Genomic DNA, 16,167 nt, shown 5'->3' with positions numbered 1-16,167 from the left:
GATGTCATCGATTGCAGTTTTTTTTTCAAAACAGCATCTGGATGAGAATTCCTTGAGTTGTTCATATTCAGTGACTCGATATATCTCCAAGTTACTTGACAGGAAAATTTTTGTATATCTCCACCAAAAAATTATATTTATGTAGTTTAGTAGTTTATCTATAGATTTCTGATGTTTTAAACTTGAAAATAATAACATTTTCCTATATTATTATACTAGTTTATAGTGCTTTCAAAATTCACTGCTCTCAGTTGGCCAACTAGGCTCCACCCCCCCCCCCGAGCCCAAGTCTTGACAGAATCAAATTATGTCCTGACATTTCAAACAAATGTTCATATTTCTGGAACCACAGGAGTTATGAAATATAAGAATGAATAGCAAATTCTGCAGCACAAAGTATTTTTATAGTGGTAGTAATCTTTAGATTCTAAGTCTTAAACCAAATTTTATAAGTCACAGTAAACACAGTAACTATTACATTTGCATTATACAATGGCAACTTGGGAAAGCTGAGAAACATGCATGCTGATTGGGCAATCCAACCAGCGTGTACATTGTAAATCCAAAGTAACCAAACTAAAAAGTCTGGCCGCTAACGCATCATGAAGCTATGAATACAGTATACAGAATTCATAAGCAACATTCTCCACAAAATTATCCTCTCAGTATATTAAAACTTCCTTTCCATAGTTTTCAGCAGCACTCATGGCCAAGCAGAATAACTTTCTCTCTGTAATGAAATGACACAATAAAAGCAACAAATGAAAACCATGAACTTATTAGGAAAGCATAGCCTTAATCTGCGGTAAACTCTCAAATATAAAAGCAGTAGCTGGTAAACTCCCAAATGTAAAAGCAGTAGCCAACAAATGCACTTACACCAACGTCACTACGATTAATAAATGAACATGCCCCAGGCAGTAACAGATCTTACATCTTTAAAGACTTCAACTTGGCTATAATAGATTTTTCCCCTGCAGCATTTTTGTAATAGATTTGTTTGTACATAAAGCAGTAACATATTACAAACAAAACACTTGTAGCAGCGTGAATTCTGATTAAACGATTGACATGCACTCGGCAGTATATTTTAGAGATAATAAGCATATGCTGTATTTGGTGGTGTCCAACACAGAGACCACATTGCAGTTTGTTAGTTTGTGTGCGATAGCTACACGCAATTATGGAACCCTAAAAGGTATGCATTAAAAATAAAGACAGTACACCCCCTCCCAAAAAAAAAAGCACTCGCCTCATTTTAGCTCCAGTATTTCACAAACAGTACAAGCCAGAATGGTGGGCAAAGAATCGGATGAAAGCAAACCATCTCCTATGTTAAACAAATCCCCATTTCCATAATCCATATTTTGCTGCATGCTAAAAACTGCATCGGAGCCCCAAGTATTACTGCAATCAAACTCAACCAAAATAATGGTAAAAAACAATATCCCATACCTATTTACCTCACAACTCCTACCCACAGCATGCCACCCTCAAGTAAATAACTAGATATACATAAACCTCACAATTAGCATAATAACAATTTTAGTAAGAGCACACACTTAAACCGATGTAATTTCCACAAGCAGCATATTCCTTATAAAACCACATACTACATCCCCATCTTGTGACCAATTAATAAAACTACATTAAAGGAGCTTTTTAAAAGTTGTTGTGCATTAAAACTGGACCAGATTTGTAACATAACTATAAATTAATAAACTATAACTGCACATGTTATCATGTTCTAAAGTACTTAAACTGTATTTTACCCAGCACCACCTGGCTCTGTTTGATAACATCCCTTCAAAAACCTGCACGAGCCTTCTTAAACACAAAGACTACAAAGTCAGACAGGAAAAACCACCAAAACAAGAGACACCATACATAAAAAAAAAAAAAAATGGAAGTAAACTTTGAACTAATAAGTGATAGCGAAATTGAAGAAATATTTAACAACATAACAGAAACTATAATGAAACCATCAACAAGCAAGGAAGTTCTCCAACTACAAGAACAGGAAGTACTACAGCATAACACTTCCCATAGAGAAGACAACAGTGTGACAAGTCATATACTTCAAAAAGGTCAAAAAAATTAAAAGCCTATTCCGCACAGAAACCTAACAAAAGACATGCAGGAAAAACTCCTAAAGGAATAGAAACACTAGAATTAGAAAAAGAAGAATCAAGTACAAGAAAACAAGCACAGTGGGCTATAAACATGTTTCAAAACTGGCAAAAACAAAAAAAAAACTGCAACATAGACTTGCACACTATCACACCAGAAAACTTAAACACAATACTTAGAGAATTCTATGCTACAGTACGAAACACAAAAGGAGAAGAATACATAATAAGTGCATTTGTATCCTTACATGCAGGACTTAACAGATATATAAACAACCCGCCATTAAATAGAAAGATTAACATAATAACAGAAATAAGGCTAACAAATGCAAATAAAGTATTTAAGTCAGTAATTAAAAATTACAGAAGAGAAGGTAAAGATACAGTAGAACACCACCACCCACTCACAATACAAGAAATAGCACAACTGAGAAACAGTCAAGTACTTTCCCCAAACACAGTAGATGGATTTGTAAGAAAAGTCTGGTTTGACATACAGCTACACTTCGCATGACGTGCGAATGAAGGAGTACGATACCTCACAGAAGATAGTTTTACAATAAACAAAGATACAGATGGCGCAGAATATGTAACAAAAAATTTTAACAAACATACAAAAAAAACACAAAGAACATGATGATGTCACAAAACATCTGCTAAGAGGATTCCCGTTTGAAAACCGCACAGATCCTTTATGTCCTGTAAAACGTTTCAAAAAATACTTACAAAAAAGGTCACCTAATACAAAAGAACTGTTCTTCTACCCAAAAAGACATCCACAATATGTACGTGATAAAATGGAAACATGGTAATCAGCACAACCAATGGGAATAAATTATCTTTCAAACATATTACCAGAAATCAGCGAACAAGCAAACCTATCAAAGAGATACACAAACCACTCCTTAAAAGCAACAGCAGTAACATTACTATCACAATCAGGGATGGAAGCACGACAAATAATGACTGTGACAAGACATAAAAGTGAAACATCACTATGATCCTATTACCAACCATCAGTAGATGAATTTAAAACATGGGGAAAAATAATATCTGGAACACAACAATAAACACCAAAAAATCCAATAAATGAAGATAATATCAATAATACAATAGACAACGGACCGAGAAAAAAAATGAAACTCCATAACATAGAACATCCATACCTGGAAAATGAACCAGAAAAACCACAAGACAAGCAACAAATTATAAGCTATGGAACAATAAATATCTACAACATAGAAACCCAACAAAATAAATAAATTTATATGTATATATAACTAAAACCATATATATATATATATATATATATATATATATATATATATATATAGAAAGAGAGAGAGATAGGATCATATATATAAACATTAATCTAAGTATAAACACAATCTCTTATTGCAGGTACTACACTAACAATAACTCAAGCCAACATATGAGCATAGACAACCATTAAGTCAGAACCAATACAGAAATATAAAATAAACTACAACATGTAGACATACCAAAAGCTTTAAAACTATACTACTTATATAATTATTTCCTAGCATCTCTTGAAAAATTAATAATAACTTGCATTTAAATTAAAACAGAAATAAACAATAAACACAAACTGAAAGTGTGAACTATTTCATCTCACAAAAAGTGGAAGAATACAAAGTAAAGCAAACAAAAATCTAAATAACAACAACACAAATATAACACAAAACAAACTAACACCATTCTATAATAGCAATAACCCATGGCTGGCTGTGGGTAATGTTGGATTTACCCATGGTCAGCTTCGCCCTCGTGACCAAATCATGCCAACCGTCGGTAAATCCAGCATTACCCACACCCAGCCATAGGTTATTGCTATAAAATTTTGCAAACAACTTACAATATCTTAACAAGCACTGAAGTTACACATATATTGTCAGCAGCATTTTATTAATCTGAGAGCTTCCATATGAGGCTAAGGAGTTCTGCTGTGTTACTTGGTTGTTGAGATAGTTAGAAAAATGTGAAAATGATATCTATTTAAATTAATATCATAAAAACAACAGTTAATATCTATTTACCTGCACTAGGCAGAGGTCAAATATTACTGCAGTTGAGTTTACCATTGTGTAAGTTTTAAGATGAAATGTTTTAAAACCTTGTACATAGCATGGTTTAGGAATTACTGATGCTAATATGAAAGAGCAATATGTGATGTCTAGAAGCATCAGCAAGAGTAAACTGCAGATGCACCTGGAGGCATCACTTGGATGTCTTGACTAAGTCGCTACACTAAGTCCCTTACTCCTGCACCCTTTATACACTCGAACTCCAGCTATGCCATTAGTATGCTCCTACCACTCTGTTTGTTCAAAAATATTAACAACCTAAAAAAAAAAAAAAAATCTTCAATGTTGCTGTTTCCTCAGGGAACTCCTGCAGTGTGTACATTCCATTGTATATTTCCATACTCAATGTTCTTTCTTTGTCTACATTCTATTGTAAATAGGTATTTTACATTGTCCTGAGTGTACTTTCTATTGTAAATTTGAATTTACTGTATCTTATTATGTTTTCTGCAGTGTGAATTTATCATTGTATTCGTCTTAACTTTGTATTGGTTATTCTATTTTGGAACTTTTCTCCCCGGGCCTCCACTGAAAATGGGTTCTTCTTGACCAGTGGACTTCCCCGGTAATCAAACTGAAATAAATAAATAAATAAAAATAAATGTAATGAGTTACGTTCCTTGATCACTGGTAAACAGGATGTTCTTCTTTACTTTTACTCATTACTTTACTGGAATAATCATTGTCAAATCTACATGTTCACATATTTTAATAGGTCAGCTGGACCATACTATTTTTTAATATTTGATCTTTTTCTAAGCTAGACATAAACTTAACTATAATTGAATGTGGTGGTAAGGGTTTCCTTCTTTGAAGGTGTTCTCAGGGATCTGTGAGTCCTTTCAATTCCAAAAGATAAAGTTTCAGGTATATTTAATGGTTGGTAAGAAGTTTATTTTTGTCTCCCTCATACTTTTAAGATATATGATAAATTTTAATATTATTTTGTCTATTTTCTAAATCATCAACTTTAAGAGCCAGTTATTTTGTTTTAAAAGAAATTCAGTTTGAGGCTCATACTGCAGATTTGTGCACTTTGTTGTTCATAAGAATTTCTAAGTGTTCCATATTCTTTCTGGTTTCTTCTTTGAAACTTTCTATTTTGGTATCCACTTTGTCTGCTTTAAGGACTACATTATGTATACCAGATATTATTGACTGGCTGTTTTTTTTAACACAGGCATCCTGAGTACCATTTCTTGACTGACCCATGCTGAAGTATCATCTCTCTTAACCAATCAATGGAAATTCTGACAGGAAAATTACAGCTTTTGAATAAAATTAGCTAACAAGTATTTCAAATTTTATTTTTTTGTTATACTTTCTGTCAGAGAAAAGCTATCAGTCACAGAGCTTTCAGTAGTTGCTTTTCTCAGTTAGCCATCTTGGCCACACACCCTGCAGCAGCTTTTCACTTTCTTATTCCTGACTGATAAATAAAATGCATAGGTGTTAGCAATGTGAAAAGGTGCTCCACAAACTATTTCTTTGAATTTTGCAAAGACAATTAAGGTTCACTTTACTTTGTTTGCAGTTTTGGCAAAGGCTGTTTGCATAACTTTTTTCATGGCTGGTGGAAGGACAAACCAATGGACTGGAAATGTGTTCCATGGAGAAAACAAGCAATACAAGCCAGTAAACATTTGAAGTTGTAAAAAAATCACTTTTCCCCAATAAAGACACAAAAAAAGCACTTGAATACACTTTGCCAGCCCCACAATAAAATAAACATGTCCTCCCAGCGTTCATGTGGGTTTTCACCAGGTGCTCCTGTTTCTTCCTACATTGCAAAGACATGCATTTGGAGCATTTCTCCCTAGGCCTCCACTGAAAATTGGCTTTGTTCCAAGTCGGACTTTCCCAGTAAACAAATGTTAACTGACTAAATAATTCAATAAATTATTATAAGGTAAATGATGTAGATTACTAATAACTAAAGGGAAATAACACATAAAAAAAACAATCCCAGTGTAAAACATCTCACTAAATCAAATGATGACCAAATGTAATTCCCTGATATAAACATAAGCAATATGCTTTTGCTTCCTTATAGTGATAGGGATAAGAAGTAACAGAATGACTTCCATTAACACATGGTACAAACTGCGTATACTCATTAAACCACGTGTTACTGTACAAGTACTAATAATATTGACTGAATCCAAGCTATGAATGTTTCTTTCCAGAGTTAAGTAGTTCCCTTTTCTGGAGGGTAAATATCTGCTATATCTTCTACTCTACCCCTTCCTGCCTTGATTATTCTATGTATCTGACTACTTGGAAATTTTGAAGTTCAGCATTCTGAGCCTAAGCTACTACTTCTTCACTGCATGCAAATTTACATTGCTTTTTGTCAATCACATAAGAAGACCACAGGCAGCCTATTATTGTAAATGATTTAGCATTACATTTAGTTCATATAACAGCATGTAAACAAAAAAAAAATAGTTACCCTTCTGCACAGAATTTTAATGTGCTGGAACAATTAAAAGCTCAGAAACTACAAATGTTTTGATTAAGTGGTGCATTTCAAAGTCACTGATTTCAGTTTTATTTGATATTTTAAGCAAGTTAAACCATTTACTCAATGCTATTTAATTAATATTTGCCCGACTGCTTCATTTTATTTCAGATGCAGTTCCAGTCCTTTGTTTAACTTTTGTTCACTACTTATGCAATCACCGATTGATTTAACCAATTTAAATTTGTCTGGTAAAGCTGAATGAATCTACTGCTGCGTTAAAGCAACAATTTATTTTTTTTTCCTTTTAAGATGCATATTTAGCAATTACCTGATGTTTTTCTGTACCTACTTTTAACTGTAGTTAACATTTTCCACCCCAGTTATAATATTTATTCCTCACTAAATTCATTTGATTTGATTCTGCTGCTTAATTAGTCCTTATTAAGTTACAATGTGATGACTGTGGCTTATATCTCTATTTCTTTCCTCTTTATGCTATTCAAACCTATTGCAAGGAAGCATTGTAAAAATTCCTATATAAAGGTAAATTATGAAACCCAGATATCAAACAATTCCAGAATTAACTTCTGATGCTAAGTTACAACATAGAAAATCATAACCTTAAAAATTGTTTTGTAGGTTGAAGTGACTGACTGAGCAGACACATTCACTTATACTGAGCTTCTAGTTTAGTAAAGTATTTCACAAAGTGAGGAGCATAGAAGCAAATGCATCTCTGAATTTAATTTATCTTTCTGAATTATTTAATATTCAAGTATGTTCTTCTTGCATCTGACTACTGTATATATTTACAAGCACAACATTCAATAAAAACAAGAAAGCTCATAACATAGGATCAAAAGCTCACACATTCTGAAATTATGTAACTGTTCAAATCCACTCATGAAGATGAACTTACATTGACAAACATCGAATAGTATCTTAAACAATTCATTTGTAGATACCATTATGACAATGAATGTTATGGCACAAGGAAAGAAACTGAAAGAACTGCACTTTATACTTTTCACTTATTGCACTTCTTGACAACTCCTGTCTGATCCACCTGTATTCAAGAGATGCAGATATATGCTTGGCATCTATATGGGGTGTGTGGCTAATGACAACCCCCATCCGTGAATATCATTACATAAAACATAAAAGACTACTACATAATATAGGGAAAAAAAGCCCCCCTTAGCACCCATAGAAGGTGTTTACCAGCTAGAAAAACTCTTATTAAGTATAATTACCTCAGAGATTGCAGCAACTTCAAGTAAATGCAGAAGTTCATAATACATTAGACTCTCGTTTTTTGCACACTTTTTTCTTCTATGCCTGCTAACCACTATCCTTCATCCCATTAGCTAGACACATTTATTCCACTCTCCAGGATAATCCCCAGTTAGGGTGAGAAATGGCTGGGAAAAGCTATCATACAGGAAGCCTTATCAGTATTTTCTGCCTTTGTTAGTATCCAATTACTGACAGCATATTTGGTATGACCTTAACTACTCCACTGTGTGGGAGACAGGTGACCCACAATATTGAATGAGCAACTATGCCCTCCCAATGGCACTACATATTTTTGTGAACCTGCAGTGAAGGTTGCCACCTTTGTGGTGTGATAGGCAAACACCTATGCCATGCCTTCCTTTGCATTAGTGATCCCCTCCTCTGAGGGATTGTGGTATTGAATAGTCCTGATATAATTACCTATCATGTGTGGATAAGCATACTTATCATCCCCATGCCATCTCCAGCAGAGTCCTGAGCAACTAATCAAACTTGAATTGTCTGGGCCATGGCTAGGGCTTTACCTCTGCAGGTATTGTGATGTTATGATATTAGTGATCTTATTGTCAGTCTCATGTCCAGTTATCAGTCAGCTAGCAAAAAGCAAATATTGCCTTCATCAGTCACATTGGAAACATTATTTTATTTCTTGAGTTGATACTTAAGTACACAGAGTATATTTGTGGCCTTGTCTTCACTGATAAAACTCAAGGTCTGCAAAATCTTCAAGCACTATTTGACTCCCTTCTGCTGGTTTGAAACAAAAAAATCAATGAAAGTAATTTAATCTCTTTTTGTGTATAATGTGTTATTGCTTAATCTGATAGAACTACTTTCTGTATTAACAAAAACTTAAACAAAAAAAGACAACTCCGGAACAACCAACTAAAAGAATTTAATATTAAGGACATTTCACTCAGTAAATCACAAGAACTTTGTCAGATACAAAATATTCTTTCTGATCACAGTTTAAATATCTTCCATCCCAAGTCACATGATCCACAACACTCACCATAAAGCTACAGAAAATTATTAACAAAATAATCATAACATACATATAGCACACAAAATTGACAAAACATTATTACTCATGCAAACATCTTTAAAAAAAAAAAAAAATATATATATATATATCTATATAGATATATATATATATCAGTCTAAACATTAATACTATTATATCAAATCCTACCTATCCACATTTTTTTAATTTCAACAAACAGTTGATAGAACATACATTATTAACACCTGGATAATTATATGCATTTAAGCGCATTTGCCAAAATAATTCCAATTTGTCTAATTTTAGACTAAATGGTCCACTCCTTATGTCATAATCAATCACTTGAAATTTACAAGAATGGTCATGGTTACTGTGAAGATAGGTGAAGGCTGCCAGCCTAGCCAGATAGAATTTTGTAGATAATTCTGTCATTTGTAGATATTAATGTAAGCAGGCCTGTTCTCTTAAATGTGAAAAGACTGCATTGGATATTGAACTGCAAAAAAATGTAACAACAGTGCACTCTTCTGTAAGAAAAGAAAGTCAAGCATTTTATGACTGTCTTTGATGTCAGAATTTGGAGCCGATATGTCTAGAGGGGGGAATCCTGCCTATAGACCAGAGTTAATGGCTAGAATTTGCATGTATAAATGTCCTTTATTGCTCTGTTTTCTGACCAAAGAATGTAAATGTAGTTTCTGTCAGCCTGTGAACATGAGAGAAGTGTGAAGAATGATCTCATGTGTAGCGGCTCTGTGTTTTAAGTTTGAAGAGAGAGAATCAGACAGCTCAGAGCATTTTGTCTTGAGAACATCCAACATCACCATCACTGCTTTGCTCTTTATGTAAGTTTATTTAGAACTGTGTTTTCTCTTAGATATAGCTAGGAAATAGGAAGATTAGACTAGTTTGTTTTTCTGTGATGTCATAACATTTCTACAGTATTATTTTAAGTATTTCTCTGGAATCTCTGAACTCTTGACTAGCACTGTGTAGTAAGAAGTATTGTCTTGTGTTTTTATTATTTATTATTAAATATTTTTAAACCTTTCAACTGTCACTGTTTTATATAAAGTTAATTTAAGCTCTAAGAGTGCATTGCATGTATATAGTGGTACTGTACCAAGTCACTCTAATAAGCCTTGACCGTTCAGTCACACTTATCATTGGATAATAATTCTTCTTCTTTCTGCTTTTGCCAGTTAGGGATTGACACAGTGCATCACCTGTCTGCTCATGATTGGCAGTGGAGTTTTATGGTGTCAAGTTACCAGCCCAGTGCCCAACCTTCCACACAAGGCACACACATGCACGCACTCACGTCTAGGGCCAAATTAGAGTGTCCAATCCACATACAGCATGTCTTTGGGATGTGGGAGGAAACCATAGCACCTGGAGGAAACCCATGCGACCACAGGGAGGACATGCAGACTCTGCACAGAAGGCACTCCAGCTGAGGATCAAACCAGAAAGCCTCTTGCTGTGAGGCATCAACTCTAACTGCTACACCACCGTGGTTGCTCACCATTTGGATAATAATTGGACACCCTTTTAAGGATCTTTGAGTAGCTGATAAATATTAGTGGGTGGTGGCAGCTGGTACTACTTTTTAGACTGGGCAGAAAAGGGGCACAGCTGGAGAACCTGTGTCAGCCTTCCCCAGGAGTGTCTGTGTGGTTGTATATAACTCTTATCTCAAAGTGTGTGTCAGCTACTTGGGCAGGGACATGGTTGGACAGAGAGGGTGCTGGAGGTTTTAGCTTGCCCACTAGGCTGAGATCTGGACCCCATAGCTGTGCCAGTGGGGAGTCTTATTGGGGACCTGGAGAGAAAGGGAGAAACCAGCCCCAGACTGACTGTGATCTCTGTGTGCTCTAAAGGGATAATGTACTTTACTGTATGAGTATTTATTATCCTCTCCCTATATGGATGCCCCTCACTTGTGTTAGTGGTGGGGATTGAGGTTCCATGATTGCTGGGCCAGGGCACAGGTGTCACATATTAATTGCTTGGCAGTGGTAGGATATCCACACCACATAATAATTGGTTGGCAAATACTAATTGGCTTGTAGTGGTGTGGGTAGAGTGAATTCCTGTAGCTTGTGTACAGTGATCACTGAAGATGTTTTGTACTCTAAATCAGCCACACAGTGCATACTCAGAGTTCAGATCACAATTGTTTTGTTTCTTTTGTTAGCTTAGTTAGTCAGAGAGAGCAGGAAGCATGTCAGCAGAGGAGTACAGAAAGCTGATAAGGAGCCAGCTGGCTGAGATGTGCCAGGATAGTGGACTGGTATATGGAAACCTGACTAAGGCAGACATGATTGCCGCTTTGGTCACAGCTGCATCAGAAAACAGCAGCCAGTAAGACAATCAGACTGGCAGTAGAGATGTACCTCCCTCAAAGAATGGACAGTGCAACCTTTCTGCAGAGGACATTAAAATCCATTTGGAGCTAAAGAGACTTGAGTTGTAGGCCAGTCATGTGGAAATAGAACCAGCTGAGAGACTGAGGCATCTAGAGAGTGAGGAGAATGAGAAACTGCTAGACCTGTAAGCTGAGGGAAATGAGAGGCAAAGGCAGCATGAGAAGGAGATGCTGACTCTTCATCGGAGTCATGGAGGTAATGGGGAAGGGAGTAACTGGACCTCAGAAGCACAAAAGGTCAGTAAATTTCTTCTGCAATTTAAAGAGGGGGATAATTCTGATAATTTCATTCATATGTTTGAGAGGGTATGCAAACAGTATGATGTTGACCAAAGGCTCTGGATACAGTTCCTCACCCCCTTACTCCATGGTAAAGCTATAACTGTTTTGTCTAAACTTGCTGATTGTGAATAATTTGATTATACTGCTGTCAAAAATTACTTGTTAGAATGTTTTAAGCTAACACCTGAAACGTATAGGAAAACGTTTTGTAAGCATAGACACAAGCAGATGAAAGTGTCTGTGAATATGTTGCTGAATTGAGCACTTATTTTCATAAGTGGGTGAGTGGATGTCAGGTCAACACTTTTGAAGGGCTGGTAGACCTTTTGGTGAGGGAACAAGCCCTTAGCACTTTGCCTGAGGACATGAGGATCTGGTTAGCTGATAGACAATGTGCTACTTCAAATGAGTTCGAGAAGAAGGGAGACCTATACCTAGCAAGCAGGGCATTCCTGCACAGAAAAGGGACCCACAATACTTCTCATGTGTCTAAAGGAATCCATGGTGGGCAGCACAGACTGCCAACCAGAATGTACCAGTAGCAGAAGAAGCCACTAGTCCAGGTACATGTCCAGGACCTAGGGTTAAATGTTTTGAATGCAAACAGTAGGGCCATGTGGCATACAAATGTCCACAGAGGCAAGGTGGGGAACAAAAGGTGAGAGATCCAGTAAGTGGGGAAGACAAAATGCCAATAGTAGGTTGTCTTGAGACAACCAGGGTACCAAACTACCATCATGCAGATGTCCTGATAGGGAAGGATTTGGATGTGGCAGTACCATGTGCTTATGCAGTTACATGTAGTCAGGATATGAGACAAGCATGTGGGTCTGGTAGCCTGGGGGAGACACAGACAGACTGTACACTTGCAGCCAGGACTGGTGAGGAGGTTACTTCAGGGAGGGAGCTACTCTGCAGCAGTGAAACTGAAGGTGAGCCACAGCTGTTAGTGGGTACTGATGTTCCCTTGGACAGAGTGTCTGCAAAGGTAGAGGTAAGTAGTAGTACCCAGGCTGACAGTGAGGCATCACTGTCAGAAGATGCCAGACTTCCTATGGAAGGGGAGCTGGGAAGGATTACAAAGAGTGAGGTGAGACAGGCTCAGCTCTCAGACCCTAAATTACAAGGCCTGAGGCAGGTAGCTAGTGAGGCACCTGATTCTAAAGGGAAGGGGGAATCTGTATACTGGCACAAATGATTACTGTACAGAGAGAGGAACCCTGAAGGAGGGCTAGAAGGTGAGAGGGTACAACAGTTTGTAGTGCCTAGAGCCTATCCACTGGCTCTGCTAGCCATAGCCCATGATATTCCCATTGCAGGCCATATTGGCATAAAACGTAAAAAGAGACGTATTATGCAGAACTTCTATTGACCTGGAATTTCCAGAGATTTAACAGGGTACTGCAGGACCTGTAAGCAGTGCCAAAAGGTAGGCAAGGCAGGAGACAAGGTGAGAGCTCCTTTGATGCCTTTATCTGTGATTGAGGAGCCATTTCAGAGTGTAGCTATGGATATTGTGAGGCCTCTGAGTTCCCCAAATTCTACAGGGAAAAAGTATATCCTACTGGTAGTGGATTATGCTACACGATGCCCTGAGGCACTGGCTCTGAAAAGGTGGCAAATGCTTTTTTAGAGATTTTCAGCAGGGTAGGTTTCCCAAATGAAATACTGACTGACAGAGGTGCCAATTTCATGTGAGATATTCTGGCTTGTCTATGGAAGTCCAGTGGGGTTAAGCACCTGAAGACCACCCCCTACCAACCCCAGACTAATGGTCTTGTTGAGGGGTTAAACTCTGCAATTAAGTCCATGCTACAGGCATTTGCAAACCAGTTTATGAGGGAGTGGGACAAATATTTGCCCCATCTGTTGTTTGCTTACAGAAAGGTTTCCCAGGAATCCACAGTTTTTTCAACCTTTGAGTTGCTGTATAGAAATAGGTTGAGGAGACCTCTAGATTTAATTCAAGATGAGTGGGAGGGTGAGTGTGAATCTCACAAGGAGTATGTTGTAGCATATATCATAAACCTCAGGACAGGGTTCAGGGAACTCATGGGCTTGGCTCAGGAGAACCTTGCAGAAGCCCAACAACAGAAAAACTTGTGGTATGACAGGAATGCTTGAGTTAGAAAGTATGCTGTGTGGCAGCAGGTAATGGTTCTCATTCCTGTCAGATACAACAAGCTGCAAGCAGCTTGGGAGGGACCCTACAAGGTTGTAAGAAAGGTAAGTGATGTTAACTACTTGATGGAACTGTTAGGCAGGAGGCATGGGCACAAACTGTACCATGTTAACATGATGAAACCTTACCATGATAAGGAGACCATTGTGCTGAGCATTTGCAGTAGTATGCAGGAGGAGTCTGAGGGAGATCTGGTGACTGATCTCCTCAGTGAGGCTCAGACTAACACCTCAGTGGAAGGGGTAGCAATGTCTTGGCAGCTATCTCCTACCCAAGTTAGAGAAATCCAAGCAGTGCTACAGGAGTTTGGGGACATGTTCACTGGGAAACCAGGGTGCACCCACCTGGTGCAGCAACAGGTTGATACAGGACCCCAAAGCCCTATTAGGCAGGGCCCTTATATGGTGTCTGAGAAAGTCAAACAGACTGTGATGGAGGATATACAGGAGATGTTGGAACTAGGGGTGATTCAAGAGTCCAACAATCCCTGGGCCTCCCTAGTGGTGCTGGTGCCAAAGAAAGATGGCAGAACCAGGTTCTATGTGGACTACAGGAAATTAAATATTTACACAGAGTCAGATGCTTACTCTATTCCTAGGACAGATGAGGCCCTAGAGCAGCTGGGTGGGGCTAAGTATCTTACAACTATTGATCTTATCAAGGTTTACTGGCAGGTGCCCTTGACTCCCAGTGCTAAAGAGAAGTCAGCCTTTGTGACTCCTTTTAGCGTGTATGAGTTCACAAAGATGCCCTTTGGGATGAAAAATGCCCCAGGAACTTTCCAGAGGCTGGTAGATCATATCCTAGCAGGAGCAGGGGGGGGTTGCACTTGCTTATCTAGATAATATTGCCATCTACAGCCATTCCTGGCAAGAGCACCTTCAACATGTCAGGGATGTGCTGGGCAGACTACAGATGGCAGGGTTGAACATTAAGCCAAGCAAATGTCAGGTAAGTATGGCAAAGGTCTCCTATCTGGGACATAGAGTGGGGACTGATAAGATCAGCCCAGAACCTGCCAATGTAGAAGCCACTCAGCCATGGCCTGCACCTGTTACCAAAAAGCAGGTGAGGGCATTCTTAGGGACAGCAGGGTACTACAGAAAGTTCGTCCCCAGTTATAGTACCATGAAACAGAACCTGAAGGCAAGGAGACCTATTATTGGCTGACATGAGGGTATGCCGGCCATAGGATCTCCGCATTGAATATAACAACTATTGAGCTTGATGGATGAATATGTAAAGTGTTTGGATTAAACAAAATAAAGCTAATCATTGAACATGTGTATACAGATGTAAGAAAAGGTGACATTGAGAATCTTATGAAACTAAGAAAAGTAAAATGAATTGTCAATATATGAGCTGAACGGCAACCAGGTCTGGTTAGTGCTATCCCCCTGAAACTGATTCTGAAGGCAAGGAGACCTATCATTGGCTGATATGAGGACGTGTTGGTCATAGGATTTCTGTATTGGTTACAGTAGCTCCTGAGTCTGATGGATGAACATGTAAGGTGATTGGATTAAACAAAATAAATGTTCAGAAGTTAGGTTCTCCCATTGGTTTGATGTTCAACTAATTTCCATATAAACACAATTGAAAGCTGACTATGAAGGAAAGACGATCCATCATTGGGTGACATGAGGGTGTGTCAGCAACAGGATCTCTTCATTGGCTACAATAGTACTTGAATATGATGGATGAGCATGTAAAGTGATTGGTTGAAATAAAACAAATGATCAGAAGCTAGAATTTTCATTGGTCTGGTGCTTAGTTTATTTCCATATAAACATAATTGGAGTCCCATGTTTTTTAACGATCTGATGAAGATTATTCGAAAGCGCTTATCATTTGAAAAGGAAGGGACCTTTTTATTGTGCTGTCTTTTAACTTTGATGAAATTAAAAACCTGTTTTTAACGGATTACCAGCATTTACATTGAGGACAGCACTTTGTCTGTTTTATGTTTTGTATTCAGTTATACAATACACCTTTGTATCACCCTTGGTTGTTTTTTCTGCCATTTGTTCATGTTTCTTTTTTCTGGCAGTTCAACTTTAGCAGTGGAAAGGTATTCATCATTTTTTTAGTTATAGTACCATAGCTGCTCCCCTCATAGACCTGACAAGGAAGAAAACAGCCAGCCAGCAAAATGCCAGGTTGCTAAGAGGGAACCTAATGTTGCAAGCATAGGATATGTCAGTGCAGCACCGCAGTGGGATTAGCAATGCCAACGCAGATGGCCTCTCAAGACAGGGAATGGGGTAAGATATACTCA

Source organism: Protopterus annectens, chromosome 1.part1 (genome assembly GCF_019279795.1).
Source record: "Protopterus annectens isolate FY-2018-M chromosome 1.part1, PAN1.0, whole genome shotgun sequence".
Classification (NCBI taxonomy): Eukaryota; Metazoa; Chordata; order Ceratodontiformes; family Protopteridae; genus Protopterus; species Protopterus annectens.
Note: the sequence above shows the minus strand (reverse complement) of the source record.